Source organism: Phyllobates terribilis, unplaced genomic scaffold (genome assembly GCF_046119375.1).
Source record: "Phyllobates terribilis strain yellow unplaced genomic scaffold, ASM4611937v1 Scaffold_243__1_contigs__length_2969482, whole genome shotgun sequence".
Classification (NCBI taxonomy): Eukaryota; Metazoa; Chordata; class Amphibia; order Anura; family Dendrobatidae; genus Phyllobates; species Phyllobates terribilis.
Window position 1 is genome coordinate 41,320 of NW_027363003.1, and position 18,804 is coordinate 60,123.

The window sequence follows — 18,804 nt, forward strand, 5'->3', positions numbered from 1 at the left end:
AAAATGGCGTGGGGTTCCCCGTAATTTTAGTCTCTAGCGGAGGTTAAGCAGACGGCTGGGGCAGGTGTTTGAAGCCTGGGAAGGGGGTAATACCCACGGAGCTTCCCAGGCTACTAATATCAGCCCCTAGCTGAATACCTAGCCTTTACTAGCTATTAAAATGGGGGACCCCCAAAAAAATGACGTGGGGTCCCCCCTATTTTAATAGCTAGCAAAGGCTAGGCAGACAGCTGGGGGCTGATATTATTAGCCCAGGAAGGGTGCCATGAATATTGGCCCCCTCCCAGGCTAGAAACAACAGCCGTCAGCCGCCCCAGAAATGGCGCATCCATAGGATGCGCTAATTCTGGCACTTAGCCTCGCTCTTCCCACTGCCCTGTAGCGGTAGCAGTGGGTAATAGGGTTGGGGTTGATGTCAGCTTATAATGCCAGCTGACATCAAGCCCAGGTTAGTAATGGAGAGGCGTCTATAAGACACCCCCATTACTAACCCCATAGTCCAAGTTACAAAAAAACACAAACACCCAGAATAAAGTCCTTTAATTGAAATAAACACACAATTCTTTATTGTTCTAAATTAAACCATACCATCACGCCCATTCCAGCTGAAGACAACGATCTCCTGCAATAAAAGTAAAATAATAAAGCAACATCATCCTTACCTTTCCATGGTTCCCACGACAGCTTCAGCTCTGCTACATTCACATGATAGGCTGGACCGCAGCAGAACGCTGCCATCCAGCTTGCCATGCGGCAGACACTAAGAAGCGCAGGCATGCTTGCGCTCCTCAGTGTCTGGCTGTGACGGCATCCAGATGAGCCGAGCTCATGTCCAATGAACTCAGCTCACCTCATACACGTCACTGACAGCGTGGGAAAATTCTCCTGCGCATGCGGTGAGTGCAGGAGTATTTTCCCACGCTGTCAGTGACGTGCATGAGGTGAGCTCATGTCCAATGAACTTAGTTCACCTCATGCACGTCACTGACAGCGTGGGAAAATTCTCAGCGCTCAGCGCTTGAGCAGGAGAATTCTCCCACGCTGGGATGGCATTGAGATGACAGGCTGGATCACAGCTGAGCGATGCCATCCAGCATGCCATCCTTCATAGACACTGCAGAGCGCAGGCATGCTTGCGCTCTGCAGTGTCTCTGAAGTACAGTAATCAACACTATCACTGTACTTATTATATATGTGACTGACATGTTTCTATCTATCTAATCTATGTGTGATGCTCTATTCTTTCTGTTATAAATTGTCGGGTACCGCTGCTGAATTGTCGGCTGGCTTTTTTAAAGAGACAGTGCATGAAAACACTAATATTTTTTTTTAAAAATCCTTTAACACTAAGTGACAAGTACAGTAACCAACACTGTCACTGTACTTCTTATATATGTGACTGACATGTTTCTATCTATCTAATCTATGTGTGATGCTCTATTCCTTCTTGTCTAAATTGTCGGGTACCGGTGTATGTGACGCGCCCCTGGGCCTGTGCTGAGTAGCGTTGCGCACGCGGGGGCCTACCCGGAGCCGGATCTGATAGGGGTAGTAGTCTCGTGGCGGTGACCCGGTCCGTGCCCAGGGAGTCAAACTAAGTGGCGGTGCTTGGCATAAGGTGTTATATTGTTCGACTACGCCACCCGTTGAATGCGGTTATGAAACCGCCGCTGCAGGGCAGACCGCTGAGGCCGGTGGTACGGTTGTGCAGCGTGGATAGTATAACCCCCAACGGGAGGGGTACGGCCTCAGGGCAGCCGACGTGGATGATGGGGTTAGCAGAGTTGCACGCAGGCACCAGGAACCACTCAGAGACAATGCGGTGTAGTTCAGGGTCTTTACTGGTGGCAAAGGTAGACCCTCCCGGAGTACTGGCTAGCGGTCGGGGCCTGGTCAGTCCGTGAGCAGATGGGATCTCCCCTGGCCAGGCGGAGTTGTAGGCCTCCCCAACTAATTGTACTCTTCTGGCTACCTTGCTAGAGGCGGGTAAAAGTAGCCCACGTCCCTGAGTGTACCGTGTGGTGCTCACCCGTATGGCCGGTGACTCGGGGCCTTCTGGTAGCTTCCGCTTCACGACGGCGGTGCTGGTCCCTTGCGTGTGACCGTGCCTTCGGGTTTCTTGGCCAGAGGACCTGAAATCCCCTGCCGGTCGGTTTCTGCTGCTGGGTAAGGATTAGTCCCCACAGCCTCGGACTCCGGGTCCGGTGAGAACTCTTCAATCAGGGCGAGCTCTACAGCTTCCAGCCCCTGACCTCTTTTAGTACGGCTCCCACAGAGCTCCTGATCTCTCTTTCCTCTAACCCTGCCTCAGCCCCCAGATTATATAGGGGAAGTTCTTCCCCTCCCAGGACTGGGCAGGAGGTGTGGCATGCTTAGGATTCCTGACCAGGAGACCTCCCACCTGCTCTCAGACGTAATATTGCTATTACTGTGGAAATCAGACCCCTGGGGTGCCACATTCCCCCCTAGTAAAATTTAGTACTCCGGGACTAAACATATTTTTGTAAACATAACAAGTTATAAACAGAAACAGTACAATAAAGAAAAACACATTAGGATGGTCACGGCGTGTCCGCAACCGGGTGCAGTTTTTGAAGAAAACAAGGGTGTCCATTTCACCAAAGAACAGGGAGCCATAACCAGGTGGGGGTCTGTCCTACCCCGAGTCTTTAACAGTCTTAGTCCTTTCCTGGGTTACGCTCCAAACATATATACAAAGGATTCCGGATAATCCATAAAAGACACCTATAAAATAACTAGAAATACATAATTATTTACAAGCAACAATAAACAGGTAAATACAAATAAAACAGTCTAAACACTTTAGATCCTCCAACGTACGGGCAACTGGCCTCTAGTGGCCCTAGTAGACCTACGGAGCTGACTGACTGGTCCTGAGCTACAGGGTGTAGGAGCTGTCAAAGGTGAGCTGGGCAACTGTCTACGGGCTCTTTGGCTCACTAGGGGCACGGCAGGCTCACTATAAGCAGAGGGTCGATTCTCCTGGTCTGCTTGTGTGGGGTCTTCTGCCTCCTGGACCGGCTGCTCTTCCAGCTCTACCTGTTTTTCCGTAGCCACTTGGGATGCTGGCTGGAGGAAGGTGAGGACGGGTACCACAACAGCGCCATTCACTTGTGTCCAAGACCGAGGGAAGTCTCCGAGTACAGTACTGACCATCTCTTCCCTTTCCTCTGCGGGTCGAGGGTTTTCTTGATCTTCTTCAGGGTTTCGTAGCTGCTCGGGACACTTCTTCAGGTGATCTCGGGAGACAATGGCTGTGGTTTCTCCTCCATCCTTACTGATTGTGCAGATTTTTGGGTTTTCATGGCTTGATGGCAGTACGGTGTACGGGTCCTTCTCCCACTGGTCGTCCAACTTGTGGAGCCGTCTTTTCCTCTTCAAGACCTGCTCTCCAGGTACCAGGGGAACAGCGGGAGCATACTGGTTGTAAGTCTTCTCCTGTCTTTCTCTTGCTTGACAGAGACTTCGCTCAACGCTCTCCTGTACTTTCCGGTACTGCTGCTGCCTCTCTGTGTCCCAGTCTGCTTCTGGTGAAGTGTCCTCGGGTGTCAGGACTCCCATATCCAGATCAACAGGCAGCTTACCAGGTCTTGCTCTCATTAGGTAAGCCGGGGTACAGTTGGTAGAACCTACAGGGATGTGGTTGTATAGGTCCACCAGATCAGGCAGTTTCTCAGGCCACAGACTGCGTTCTTCCAGGGGCAATGTTTTCAGAAGGTCTATCACCACCTGGTTCATTTTCTCGCAGAGTCCATTGGTTTGCGGATGATAGGGTGTTGTTCTTATCTTCCGGCAGCCATACAGAGTGCAGAACTCCTGGAAGACTTCCGCTTCAAAGGCAGGTCCCTGGTCCGTCAGCACCTGCTCTGGGTATCCGTGTGGACGGCAGAAGTGCTGCTGGAAGGCTCTAGCTGCTGTTTGAGCCGTTAAGTCCTTGACGGGGACTACAACCAAGAACCGGGAGTAGTGATCCACGATGGTTAGCGCATAGACGTAGCCACTTCTGCTGGGGGTCAGTTTTACATGGTCCAAGGCTACCAGTTCCAACGGCTGCCTGGTGACGATGGACTGCAGGGGAGTCTTCTGGCTGGCACGGTCCTTCCTTCTTAGGCTGCATGGGCCACAGTCCCTGCACCACCTCTCGATGGTTCCTCTCATGCCTACCCAGTGGAACCGCCCGCGCAGCAGGAACTCCAGCTTCTTCCATCCGAAGTGCCCAGCTCCGTCGTGGTATGCCTCCAGTACCATAGCCGCGTCTCTTCTTGGCACCACTACTTGCCAGATCAGTTCATGCGTCCGAGAGTTAACCATTCTGCGGCACAACTTCCCCTTGTAAAGGAACAGTCGACTCTTCTCAACCCACAGTTGCTTGGTCTCCTCCGGAGCGTCTGGGTCAAGGCGTGCATCTGGCTGAGTCAGCATCTCCTTCACCAGTCGGACAGCGGGGTCACTGTCTTGCGTTTCCGCCCAGTTGTAATGAGGTAAGGGGTTAAACGTAGCGGATTGCTTACCCCTTACACGGTGGGAATACTGGATAGTCCCATGACGGTGGAACGCGGGGAGTTCAACTTCTTTCAGTTCCTCTGGATCTTCCCCTACGTCCGGTAGGTTTGGCATTCTGGACAAGGCATCCGCGTTGGTATTGGAGCGTCCTGCCCGGTATTTGATCGTGAACTCATAGTTGGACAGGCGGGCCATCCATCTCTGCTCCAGGGCACCGAGTCTTGCAGTGTCCAGATGTGTCAACGGGTTGTTATCCGTGTACACGGTGAACCGGGAAGAGGCGAGGTAGTGCTTAAAGCGTTCGGTGACTGCCCACACCACTGCCAGGAACTCTAGCTTGAATGAGCTGTAATTCACAGGGTTTCTTTCGGTGGGTCGCAGTTTTCGGCTGGCGTAAGCAATTACCCGTTCTCTTCCCTGCTGGATCTGGGACAGTACGGCTCCTAGCCCAATGTTACTTGCGTCGGTGTAGAGGATAAAGGGCTGGCTGTAATCAGGGTACGCCAGGATTTCATCCCCCGTGAGGGCCATCTTCAGCTGGTGGAAGGACTCTTCTTCCAGCTTCTCCCATCTGAAGGGCGGCTTCTGGTTCTTGGCCTTCCTGGACTGGCCTATCAGGAGGTCCTGCATAGGAGCTGCCTTTTTGGTGAAACCGGGAATGAATCTTCGGTAGTAGCCTACCAACCCGAGGAACTGCCGCACTTCCCTTACGCTGGAGGGTCTTGGCCATTCCTTAATTGCGGTGATCTTGTCAGGGTCGGGAGCCACTCCGTCAGCACTCACCACGTGTCCCAGGTACTGCACCTTTGGTTTCAGGAGGTGACACTTGGAGGGTTTCACCTTTAGGCCGTAGTTTGCCAGAGCTTCGAACACTTCTGCCAGGTGTTTCAGGTGGTCCTCGTAGGTTTTGGAATAAACTATAACATCATCCAGGTACAGCAGGACCGTCTCAAAGTTCCGGTGTCCCAGACAGCATTCCATCAATCGTTGGAAGGTTCCTGGTGCGTTGCAGAGTCCAAACGGCATGCAGGTAAACTCACTAAGTCCCATCGGGGTGGTGAATGCGGTCTTCTCCCGGTCCGCCTCTGCTACAGAAACCTGCCAGTACCCGCTAGTGAGATCCAAAGTGGAGAAGAAGTTAGCAGATTTTAAAGCAGCCAAAGACTCCTCTATCCTTGGTAAGGGGTACGCATCTTTGTGTGAGATACGGTTGATTTTCCGGTAATCTACACACATTCTCATGGTGTTGTCCTTCTTTTTAACCAAGACTAGTGGAGCTGCCCAGGGGCTACAGCTATCCCTGATTACTCCAGCCTCCTTCATGTCTCTAAGCATCCCCTTGGCGTGTTGGTAGTGTGCAGGGGGTACGGGTCGGTATCTCTCCTTTATGGGAGGATGGTCTCCCGTGGGGATGTGGTGTTCTACCCCCTTTACTCGCCCGAAGTCTAGCGGGTGTTTACTGAACACTCTCTCGTATTCCTGGATCACCCGGTAGACTCCCTGCTTGTGGTGAGCGGGTGTGGAGTCAGTACCCAAATGCAGTTGCTGACACCAGTCCTCCATTTGTTGCTTAGAGCCGTTACCTTCCTCTGGATGAGATGGAGGCAAGGGTTCCACGGACTGTACAGAGTTTTGGTTGATGGTATACAATTTGGCTAGCGTAGCATACCGGGGCAGGTACACTTCCCTCTTCCCGATATTTATTATGCGAACGGGCACCCTCCCATGGCGTACATCAACCACCCCCCGTGCCGTCAAAATGGTGGGCCTACTGTCTGAGTAGACTGGTTCTACCATTGCCTGGTAATCTCTACCTCTCAGACCAATAGCTGCCCGGCACCAAATCATCATTTCACTTTTCGGGGGCATGGCAATAGGGAAAGGGTCACACATTCTCACGCTACCAATCTCACCACCGGAGAGTTCCACCTGTTGCCGTCGCATCAGTGCCCGGATCTCTTTTTGGAGCACTCGCTGCTGGCCGGAGCTGGCGTTCTTGGCAACCTGCTGTAAAATGAGAATCACCTCTGCAAGACAATTTTCAATCACATTAGTTCCTAGAGTTATCTTTGGGTGACTCTCGCGCTTGTCAATATCCACAATGATCAGTCCCTGTGCTGCCAGTTCGACTTTACCGATTTTAATGGTCACCTCTTTAAATCCGATCTGTGGCACGGGCTGACCATTGCTGGCGATGATACTCAAGTCGTCGTCAGGGTAGCGGGTTATATCCGAGTCATTCCAGTACTGCTTGAAGAGCACGTACGGGATGGTGGTGACCTGTGACCCGGTGTCCAGTAGGGCACTCATAAGAATGCCATCCAGTACCACAGGCAAGACTGGACGTCCTCCCACATATTTGTCACGCCAGTTCGATGGGCCTGGTGATCTTATTCCTAGGGGTTGGCCCTCTACCCCAGGTTGTGCCAGTTTAAAGGACAGTACCTTGCCATATGTCCAGGTTGATTGCAGCGACGGCAGATGGGTTGTCCGTCCTCGTTGTATCGGTCGCTGGGTCTTCCTCTGGCCGGTGGGGTCCTCCTTGGTCGGCGCCACGGGATATCCTCCGGTCCGGACGCCAGCTGGATCTTCCCTGGAGTAGAAACCTGTAAAGACTGCACAGTTCGGGTTAGCACGGCAACGTTTTTAGTTAGCTCTTGGACCTGATGGTGCAGGTCTGTAGCCGGGTCATTGTTTAAAGCCTGCGCATCAGCCCCCACAGGCCCTGCCGACAAGGGTGTCGCCTCCTGGTGGTAAGTGGTAGTAGGGCGTCTGTGGGTCACAACGCCACCTGGTGCCGGTTCTCGGAGCACCCGGATGGCCCTGTCCTTGAACTGTGCAAAGTCCAGATGAGGGTCCTGTAAGGCCATTGCCCGCAACTGGGTTCGGTGGGCATTGCAATGTAAACCCTCTATAAATTGTTCAGTCAACAGCTTGTCTTCGTTTCCCACGCCATCAGGGTCGGCCTGCTTAATGGCTCTCAGGGCCTCTTGTAGGTTTAGTGCATAGTCCCTTATATTCTCATGTGCTCGCTGCTTGCACCCGTAGAATCTAAGCTTGATCTCGGCTGAGGTGCGGGTATCAAAGGTGTTCTTCAGCCGGGTTAGTATCTCTGCGACAGTCCTCCTCCTCCCAAGTGGCCAGGACTTTACCTCCCTTTGGGCTGCCCCTGTTAATTGAGCCACCAGGATGCTCACTTTTTGCTCTTCTGTGAGGGGGTACACCTGGAAGAGGCTATCCAGCTTTTCTCTGAAGTCATTTAGGGTATGTGACTCCCCTGAGTACTGGGGTAGCCAGGCTGCCCCCGGGATATAGGGCATGGTGAAAGGCATGACCGCAGCAGCGGTGGCGCTGGCGGTGGCTGCGGCAGTGAAGCTCTCCTCCGTATCCGACATCTTCCTCCCCCCTAGTGGACCGTGGCCTACCTTGCGATGATCCTCTTCCGTAGGCCGCGGCTCCGCAGTGGATCGTCAGGGTTGAGGACCTTCCGTCGCGCTCCTGTGACGTCGGCGTCTGCTGGGCTCCTTCCAGGACCTTACGCAACGTCCGGACGTGAGGCGGAGCTTCAGTTCTCGCGCGCTTTCGGAGTCCACGCCCCTCTTCTTCCCGCGCGGCGTCTTCAAGATGGCGTCCAACGGTGGGAAAACTCCACGGATGGCGGGAAGAAGGCAGAAGATGGCGTCCAATGGCGGGAAAACTCCACGGATGGCGGGAAGAAGGCAGAAGATGGCGTCCAATGGCGGGAATCTTCACCACAGGTGAGTTTAACAGTCCTTTTCCAGGCACGCAGTACCCGGTGGTTGCGGGCACGAAATCCTGCCGACTACGCCAAAAGTTGACGCGCCCCTGGGCCTGTGCTGAGTAGCGTTGCGCACGCGGGGGCCTACCCGGAGCCGGATCTGATAGGGGTAGTAGTCTCGTGGCGGTGACCCGGTCCGTGCCCAGGGAGTCAAACTAAGTGGCGGTGCTTGGCATAAGGTGTTATATTGTTCGACTACGCCACCCGTTGAATGCGGTTATGAAACCGCCGCTGCAGGGCAGACCGCTGAGGCCGGTGGTACGGTTGTGCAGCGTGGATAGTATAACCCCCAACGGGAGGGGTACGGCCTCAGGGCAGCCGACGTGGATGATGGGGTTAGCAGAGTTGCACGCAGGCACCAGGAACCACTCAGAGACAATGCGGTGTAGTTCAGGGTCTTTACTGGTGGCAAAGGTAGACCCTCCCGGAGTACTGGCTAGCGGTCGGGGCCTGGTCAGTCCGTGAGCAGATGGGATCTCCCCTGGCCAGGCGGAGTTGTAGGCCTCCCCAACTAATTGTACTCTTCTGGCTACCTTGCTAGAGGCGGGTAAAAGTAGCCCACGTCCCTGAGTGTACCGTGTGGTGCTCACCCGTATGGCCGGTGACTCGGGGCCTTCTGGTAGCTTCCGCTTCACGACGGCGGTGCTGGTCCCTTGCGTGTGACCGTGCCTTCGGGTTTCTTGGCCAGAGGACCTGAAATCCCCTGCCGGTCGGTTTCTGCTGCTGGGTAAGGATTAGTCCCCACAGCCTCGGACTCCGGGTCCGGTGAGAACTCTTCAATCAGGGCGAGCTCTACAGCTTCCAGACCCTGACCTCTTTTAGCACGGCTCCCACAGAGCTCCTGATCTCTCTTTCCTCTAACCCTGCCTCAGCCCCCAGATTATATAGGGGAAGTTCTTCCCCTCCCAGGACTGGGCAGGAGGTGTGGCATGCTTAGGATTCCTGACCAGGAGACCTCCCACCTGCTCTCAGACGTAATATTGCTATTACTGTGGAAACCAGACCCCTGGGGTGCCACATATGCGGCTGCTGAATAGCCGGCCGGCTTTTTTTTTTTTAAGAGAGTGTCTTCTGAGCAGTTTGTCAGCTTTTGGACACCTTTGAAGGTGTTTTCTATGTGTTTCTATGTGTTTTTGTTTGCCTGCCATTGGTTTTAACGGTGTTCGACGAACAGTTCCACGAACATCCCGGTGTTCGACGAACCGATCCCGAACACTACGGGGGTGGCTCAACACTAATAAGGACATCTTCCTTTCCAAGTGCCCCTTAAGAGAAACTTCATTATGTAGCAGATCCCACTGTAAAACCCTGGAATGGTATTGTGCTCACAGAACCCACGATATCAGGGTACCCAACAGGTACATTGCACCTCCAAGGGACATGACCGAATTTGCTATGGCTTTCTTCACCGGGCCCCTCATTTATCGTATTTTAGCTTCCGGGAGGTAGCATTCTTGAGATTCGCAATCCCCAAAAACTGCTGAACTGTTGAGTAATCTGGATCGTGTGCTCGCGATTCCGGACGAAATCCGTGACACAGTGATGGCAGGGTGAGATATTGCGTGATCTCCCCGGTGTCGTCTCTGAGGAATCCCTGACGCTGCGCATTAAAAAGAATATTGCACAGTGACAAGATCCTGCTGAGCAACTGAGAGTTAGAATTGACAACCGACACATGCGCAGAGTAGCAGGGACTAGCCCATCCCCTGAAACAGGCATCACTGATGACGCTTCATTCAGGGTGGGGAAAGAGGCAGCAGCAGGGACCGCAGCCTCTGCTCCTGATCACGTCCGTCTTCATATCCCAGGATGCACTGGGGATTTTCAAACTAAATGTTATCAAACAGGAAGTTGGTAAAAAAAACAAATGTATACACACATGCAAACACACCCCAGTTAGATAAATTTAGATTAACTTTTAATTAAAGTATATTAGAAAAGCAATTACCATATTTTTCGGACTATAAGACGCACCGGACCATAAGACGCACCTAGGTTTTAGAGGAGGAAAATAAAAAAAAAATTAAGCAAAAAATTGTTCATGATGCACTTTTAAGGGGGAGGGGGGTCTTCTGCTGACACTGGTATAGGAGTAATACCCAATTCTGATAAAATCCCCCATCCCGGTACTCACGGCACCCCTCATCCCCCATACCGGTACGCACGGCACCCCTCATCCCCCATCCCGGTACGCAAGGCACCCCTCATCCCCCATCCCCGTACGCACGGCACCCCTCATCCTCCATCCCCGTATGCACGGCACCCCCCATCCCCGGTATGCACGGCACCCCTCATCCCCCATCCCCGGTATGCACGGCACCCCTCATCCCCCATCCACGGTATGCACGGCACCCCTCATCCCCCATCCCGGTACGCACGGCACCCCTCATCCCCCATCCCCGTACGCACGGCACCCCTCATGCCCCCATCCCCGGTATGCACGGCACCCCTCATCCCCCATCCACGGTATGCACGGCACCCCTCATCCCCCATCCACGGTATGCACGGCACCCCTCATCCCCCATCCACTGTATGCACGGCACCCCTCATCCCCCATCCACGGTATGCACGGCACCCCTCATCCCCCATCCACGGTATGCACGGCACCCCTCATCCCCCATCCCGGTATGCACGGCACCCCTCATCCCCCATCCCGGTATGCACGGCACCCCTCATCCCCCATCCCGGTATGCACGGCACCCCTCATCCTCCATCCTAGTATGCATGCCACTCCTCATCCCCGTCCCGTTATGCAAGGCACCCCCCCTCATCCCCGTCCCGGTATGCATGGCACCCCTCATCCCCCATCCTGATATGCATGGCACCCCTCATCCCCCATCCTGGTATGCATGGCACCCCTCATCCCCCATCCTGGTATGCATGGCACCCCTCATCCCCCATCCTGGTATGCATAGCACCCCTCATCCCGTCCTGGTATGCATGGCACCCCTCATCCCCGTCCTGGTATGCATGGCACCCCTCATCCCCGTCCTGGTATGCATGACACCCCTCATCCCAGTCCTGGTATGCATGGCACCCCTAATCCCTATCCTGGAATGCATGGCACCCCTAATCCCAGTCCTGGTATGCATGGCACCCCTAATCCCTATCCTAGTATGCATGGCACCCCTAATCCCTATCCTAGTATGCATGGCACCCCTAATCCCTATCCTAATATGCATGGCACCCCTAATCCCCATCCTAGTATGCATGGCACCCCTAATCCCCATCCTAGTATGCATGGCACCCCTAATCCCTATCCTAGTATGCATGGCCCCCCTAATCCCTATCCTGTTATGTATGGCCCCCTTATCTTTATCCTGTTATGTAAGGCCCCCCTCAGCCTTACCCTGGTATGTATGGTCCCCTCATCCTTACCCTGGTATCTATGGCCCCCTCATCCTTACCCTGGTATGCATGGCCCCCCTAATCCCCATCAAGCTGCACATAAAAAAAAATAAACACTCATACTCACCTTTCTTCTCTCTCCTCCAGCGCTGCATCCTGTCTGCCCGCACTAATCTCTAAATTGTGAGCCGCGCATGACGTCACTGCCATGCGCGGCTCACATGGAGAGATCAGCTGCCGGAAGTCACTGCTCCCCATGCCGGGTCTGTGTGCGCAGGGAGCAGTGACTTCACTCTCCTTCATAGCCGGCACACAGCTTAGCCGCGCTGCGGCTCCTGCTGCTGTCGGGCTATAGCGTGTGCCTGCTTATTAAAGGGCATGAATATTCACCCCCTCCCCACGCCCATGGGCGTGGAGAGAGGTTGAATATTCATGCCCTTTAACAGCGGGCACAGGCGATTCCGGCAGCAGCAGGAGTCGCAGCGCAGTGAATATTCATTTTCTTTAGCAGCGGGGACAGTGTCGGCTGCAGCGGGCGGCCGCTGCCTCCTGTGCCCCGCTACCCCACACATATATATATATACACCCCCCCCAACATTCGGACTATAAGACGCACCCCCCATTTTCCTCCAAAATTTTGTAAGAAAAAAGTGCGTCTTATAGTCCGAAAAATACGGTAGATTATTAAATTAAATAGAGATTTAGGATTAAATCAGTGTAGGGTACGGACAACCCCTTTAAATTGTTAATTGAAATCAAAACAGTTCCCCGTTGTATTAATAAGGCAGTGAATCCAACTGTATTACCACTGGGAGACCCCCAACTCACACTCCTATTTCCCGAGAGCCTTCCATGCCAAGCTTGGTTATGGAGGCTTTAGATTACCATCCATACTGTTCAGCACAGATCATGCTTCTTATGTCTTCATCGATCCCCCAGAACACAGCCCTGCATTACAGCGTCCTTCAGGCTTTGTCCAATTATTTTCTCCAAATTTGTTTGCCGATCAGTGGCAAGAGGCTGTTGAGCTACTCAATCTCCTTGTTCCTTTGGAAAATTGGCACACTCTTGCATATAACAGTAGAGAATGGCCAAATCTTACGGAGACACTGGTAGATCGCAACGAAACATGGAGAGAGCAGATGTTCAGCAGTGAACTTGGAGTCTCCCTCCTCTATGAAGCTTTGCCGTACACATCTGACTTACTCCTGAGGACTTCTCGTAATTCACATGTGCAAAAATAGTTCAATCCACAACTAAAACGCTTGAACCAACTCGTGGAAAACTGGATAAAGATAGATAAAAGGCACATTACCTGTGGGGAGCCCAAGAGTGAAGTAATTGTCAGGTCCAGGATTGAACTGGGCGATGCGATTACTTATGTATTTTGCTGCCCATTCGCTGGCCAGGGCATAGTCATCAAGAATCACCAGCCGCATGATTGTGCCCACAAGCTCTCGCCTGGCAGCATGTGGCTAACAAACTGAAAAGAGAAGCGATACACAAGATAAGAGGTGACAATAATATACAAAAGAGGTAACACAATAATACACAGTCGTCAAGTTTGGAGACTGAAACACATTCTGGCTTTCATAAAGTTTGCTGCTTCAGTTTTTATAGCGTCAATTTGCATTAACTGTAGATTGTTATGAAGAATGATCAGATGAATTGTTAAAAAAAAAATGCATATTAATTTTTTCCCAAGGAAATTACTTAACCACAAAACCCCCATTTCCACAGTCATGCTTACTGAATTCCAAGAGCAGGCTGGTGCTTCAAATCATGGTCTTCTGATTACCTTCAAGAAAACATGTGCAGTCATCATTGCTTTGCAGGCAAGGCCATTGCTGCTTGTAAGATTGCCCCTAGATCAATCATTTATCGGATCATTAAGAATTTAGTCTGCGGTGCATCATATACGTGCTGTGACGGATCAGCTCTTGGGTAGGCGCAGGTTCACACAGGAATGCAGTCCGCAGGTTCCAAAACAAACTGGTGGTTTATTAAATGTCCATAAACCAAGCAGGAAAACAAGACATAACAGCTCTTTCAGCTGCTCATAAAACTCGGCCCTTTAATAAGGGCCCACTAACTCCCTACACTATGTGTGCTGGAGCCTGCTTCTCCGGGTCCTACATCACCAAAGCTTGGCACTTCGGGGACACATACCTCCCGTCCACGACCTGTCCGGCAGCAACCTTACATACCCCCCCCCCCCTCTGCCCAAAGCAGGGGGGGCTTGGCACCTTTTGCCACCATACAACAGATACACAAAAGGTATAACGCAGTGTTTCCCAAACCCCATCCTCACAGACCCCACAGGTCATATTTTCAGGATCTCCTTAGTATTACACAGGTGATTGAAGTATCATCAAGGCATCAGGAATTCTCTCACCTGTGTAATACTAAGGAGATTCTGAAAACATGGCCTGTGGGGTCCCCCGCTTCCCCAATCCCACTAACAGGAGCTCTATGGAACGCTCTCTCCGTCTGCAACAAACTTTCCTACATCCATGACCTTTTCATTACTAACAAACTTTCCTTCCTTGGCATCAATGGTACCTGACTCACCCCCTCTGACATGGCGTCTCCAGCTGCACTTTCATACGTTGGATTCCACCTTTCCCACACCCCTCGCCTCATCGGCAAGCATGGCAAAGGAGTTTGTTTTCTCCTGTCAGATAACTGTACTCTGCTGCCCGACTAATCCAGCTGTCCCCCCCGCTATTCCCTGGCCTCTCCCCTCTGTCAATCCCTTCACTGGCTCCCCATTATCCAGAGACTCCAGTTGAAAACCCTAACCATGACACACCAAGCCATCCAGAACCTGTCTCCTCCATATACAGTTATATGAAAAAGTTTGGGCACCCCTATTAATCTTAAGCTTATTGTTTTTTAAAAATTGGTGTTTTTGCAACAGCTATTTCAGTTTGATATATGTAATAACTGTTGGACACAGTAATGTTTCTGCCTTGAAATGAGGTTTATTGTACTAACAGAAAATGTGCAATCTGCATTCAAACAAAATTTGACAGGTGCATAAGTATGGGCACCTCACCAGAAAAGTGACATTAATATTTAGTAGATCCTCCTTTTGCAAAAATAACAGCCTCTAGTGACGTCCTGTAGCTTTTAATGAGTTCCTGGATCCTGGATGAAGGTATTTTTGACCATTCCTCTTTACAAAACAATTCCAGTTCAGTTAAGTTTGATGGTCGCCGAGCATGGACAGCCCTCTTCAAATGATCCCACAGATGTTCAATGATATTCAGGTCTGGGGACTGGGATGGCCATTCCAGAACATTGTAATTGTTCCTCTGCATGAATGCCTGAGTAGATTTGGAGCGGTGTTTAGGATCATTGTCTTGCTGAAAGATCCATCCCCTGCGTAACTTCAACTTTATCACTGATTCTTGAACATTATTGTCAAGAATCTGCTGATACTGAGTGGAATCCATGCGTCCCTCAACTTTAACAAGATTCCCGGTGCCGGCATTGGCCACACAGCCCCAAAGCATGATGGAACCTCCACCAAATTTTACTGTGGGTAGCAAGTGTTTTTCTTGGAATGCTGTGTTTTTTTGCCGCCATGCATAACGCCTTTTTGTATGACCAAACAACTCAATCTTGGTTTCATCAGTCCACAGGACCTTCTTCTAAAAAGAAATTGACTTCTCCAAATGTGCTTTTGCATACCTCAGCCGACTCTGTTTGTGGCGTGCTTCTTTCGCATCACTCTCCCATACAGCTTCTCCTTGTGCAAAGTGCGTTGTATAGTTGACCGATGCACAGTGACACCATCTGCAGCAAGTTGATGCTGCAGCTCTCTGGAGGTGGTCTGAGGATTGTCCTTGACTGATCTCACCATTCTTCTTCTCTGCCTTTCTGATGTTTTTCTTGGCCTGCCACTTCTGGCCTTAACAAGAACTGTCCCTGTGTTCTTCCATTTCCTTACTATGTTCCTCACAGTGGAAACTGACAGGTTAAATCTCTGAGACAGCTTTTTGTATCCTTCCCCTGAACAACTATGTTGAATAATCTTTGTTTTCAGATCATTTGACAGTTGTTTTGAGGAGCCCATGATGCCACTCTTCAGAGGAGATTCAAACAGGAGAACAACTTGCAAGTGGCCACTTTAAGTAGCTTTTCTCATGATTGCATATACCTGGCTATGAAGTTCAAAGCTCAATGAGGTTACAAAACCAAAAAACTCAGTAAAAAGTAGGTAGGAGTGTTTAAAACAAGAAAATGATAAGGGTGCCCATACTTATGCACCTGTCAAATTTTGTTTGAATGCAGATTGCACATTTTCTGTTAGTACAATAAACCTCATTTCAAGGCAGAAACATTACTGTGTCCAACAGTTATTACATATATCAAACTGAAATAGCTGTTGCAAAAACACCAATTTTTATAAAACATTAAGCTTAAGATTAATAGGGGTGCCCAAACTTTTTCATATAACTGTAACTGTGACTTAGTGTCCCGGTACTTACCTGCACGCAACCTCCAATCCTCACAAGATCTCCTTCTCTACTCCCCTCTTATCTCCTCTTCCCACAATCGCACGCAAGATTTCTCCCATGCATCCCCCTACTCTAGAACTCGCTACGCCAATATATCAGACTGTTGCCAACCGTGGAAACCTTCAAAAGGAAGCTGAAGATCCACCTCTTCTGACAAGCCTACAATCTGCAGTAACCATCGCTCCATCAAACCACTGCACGACCAGCTCTACCCTCACTTACTGTATCCTCACCCATTCATTGTAGACTGTAAGCCCTCGCGGGCAGGGTCCTCGCTCCTCCTGTACCAGTCGGTGATTCGTTTTTGTTCAAGATTATTGTACTTGTTTTTTGCTATGTATATCCCTTTTCACATGTAAAGCTCCATGTAATAAATGGCACTATAAAAAATAATAACTTAATAGGGGGAGGTTAATTTGCTGTGAAGACTTCAGGACTCCGAAGAAAGTCCAGCAAGTTCCTGTATCACTTCCTACATAGGATTCAGCTATGGAATTGGTTCAACATCAGTGCAGAGCTTGCTCAAGAATGGCAGCAGGCGGGCATCAGTGCATCTGTACACACCGTGAGGAGAAGGATTTTGGAGGCTGTGCTGGTGTCAAGTAGGGCAGCAAAGAAACCACTTTTCTCCATGAAAAAGATTAAGAACAGGATTATAAAATGCAGTAAACTACAGTGATTGGATTACAGAGGACTGGGGTAAAGTTATTTCCCTGATGAAGGCCCCCTTCAAACTGTTAGGGACATATGGAAGAATGAATGTTCGGAGAAGAAAAGCTGAGCGCTACTTTGAGTCCTGTGTTATGCCAACAGTAAAGCACCCCGAGACGAGTCATGTGTGGAGTTATCCATCATCAAAAGGGAGTGGGCTCACTCACAATTTTGCCTAAGAACACAGCAGGAGCATTTTTGGTGATTAACAATGCATATATGAGCATGACGGAGAATATGTCACAAGGCAAAAGTGACAACTAAGTGTCTGGGTAACATTAACATTTTGGGTTCATGGCCAGTAAACTCTCCAGATCTCAATTAGATTGTGGTCATTCCTCAAAAAGCGGGTGGACAAACAGAAATGTATGTAGTGAGCTCCTAGCACTGATTAGACAAAAATTGTCCATCGTCAGTCAGGATTTGGCCCAGCAGCCGATATCCAGCTGCCAAGGCGAAGGGAACGAGTCTTGAAAAATAAGGGTCAACACTGAATATTGAATCTTTCCATAAACTTGATGTATTTGTCAATAAAAGTGTAAAACTTATAAAATGCTGATAATTGTACTACAGTAACCACAGAAACATCTGACTAAAAGATCTAAAAACACTGAAGTGAACACCAAAATTTCTATCAGTCACAAGACTTTGGCCAGAACTGTACATAAAGTGACACAAAACAAGATACAAGACATAGGTCAAAAAAAATTCTCCATCTTCTCCGTTACGTCAATCCGTGAAAAATGGGACTGCACTCAGATGCGCGCGTGTGATTGATGATGATGATGATGATGACGACGAGCGTGCGTGATGATGATGCACGCGTGTGGGGGCTCTGGGAGCTCTGTGGGAATGCTGCGGACTGGTGGTGGCTCTGGAGGGATGCTGGGGGCATGCTGCGGGCTGTGGTGGCATGTCTATTGCTCTGGTGGGGGCTGTGTGGGCATGCTGCGGGCTGGTGATGGCTCTGGAGGGATGCTGCGGGCTTGTGGGGATGCTTGGGGCATGCTGCGGGCTGTTGGGGGCTATGTGGGGGGGTGATGCATGCGTGTGGGGGGGGCTGATGATGCACGCGTGTGGGGCTCTGGGGATACTGCAGGCTGTGGTGGCATGTCTATGCCTCTGGTGGGGGCTTTGTGGGCATGCTACGGGCTGGTGGTGGCTCTGGAGGGATGCTGCGGGCTTGTGGGGGCTTCATGGGGATGCTGGTGGGGGCTCTGGAGGGATGCTGCGGGTCTGTGGGGGCATGCTGCGGGCTCGTGGTGGCTCTGGGGGGCTGGTGCGGGTTGTGTGGGAGCATGCTGCTGGCTCTGGAGGTAATATGGGGGGGGTGATGCACCCGTGTGGGGGCTCTGGTGGGGGGGGGTCGGATGATGCACGCGTGTGGGGGCTCTGTGGGGATGCTGCTGGCTGTGGTGGTATGTCTATGGCTCTGGTGGGGGCATGCTGCAGGCTGGTGGTTGCTCTGGAGGGATGCTGCAGGCTTGTGGGGGCTCTGGGTGCATGCTGCGGGCTCTGGGTGCTCTGTGGGGATGCTGGGGGCATGCTGCGGGCTCTGGAAGTATTCTGGGGGGGATGCTGCGGGCTTGTGGGGGCTCTGGGGGGGATGCTGCGGGCTTGATGATGCACGCTTGTGGGGGGGCAGATGATGCACGCTTGTGGTGGGGGGGGGCGGATGATGCACGCTTGTGGTGGGGGGGCGGCGGATGATGCACGCTTGTGGTGGGGGGGCGGCGGATGATGCACGCTTGTGGTGGGGGGGCGGCGGATGATGCACGCTTGTGGTGGGGGGCGGCGGATGATGCACGCTTGTGGTGGGGGGGCGGCGGATGATGCACGCTTGTGGTGGGGGGGGGCGGCGGATGATGCACGCTTGTGGTGGGGGGGCGGCGGATG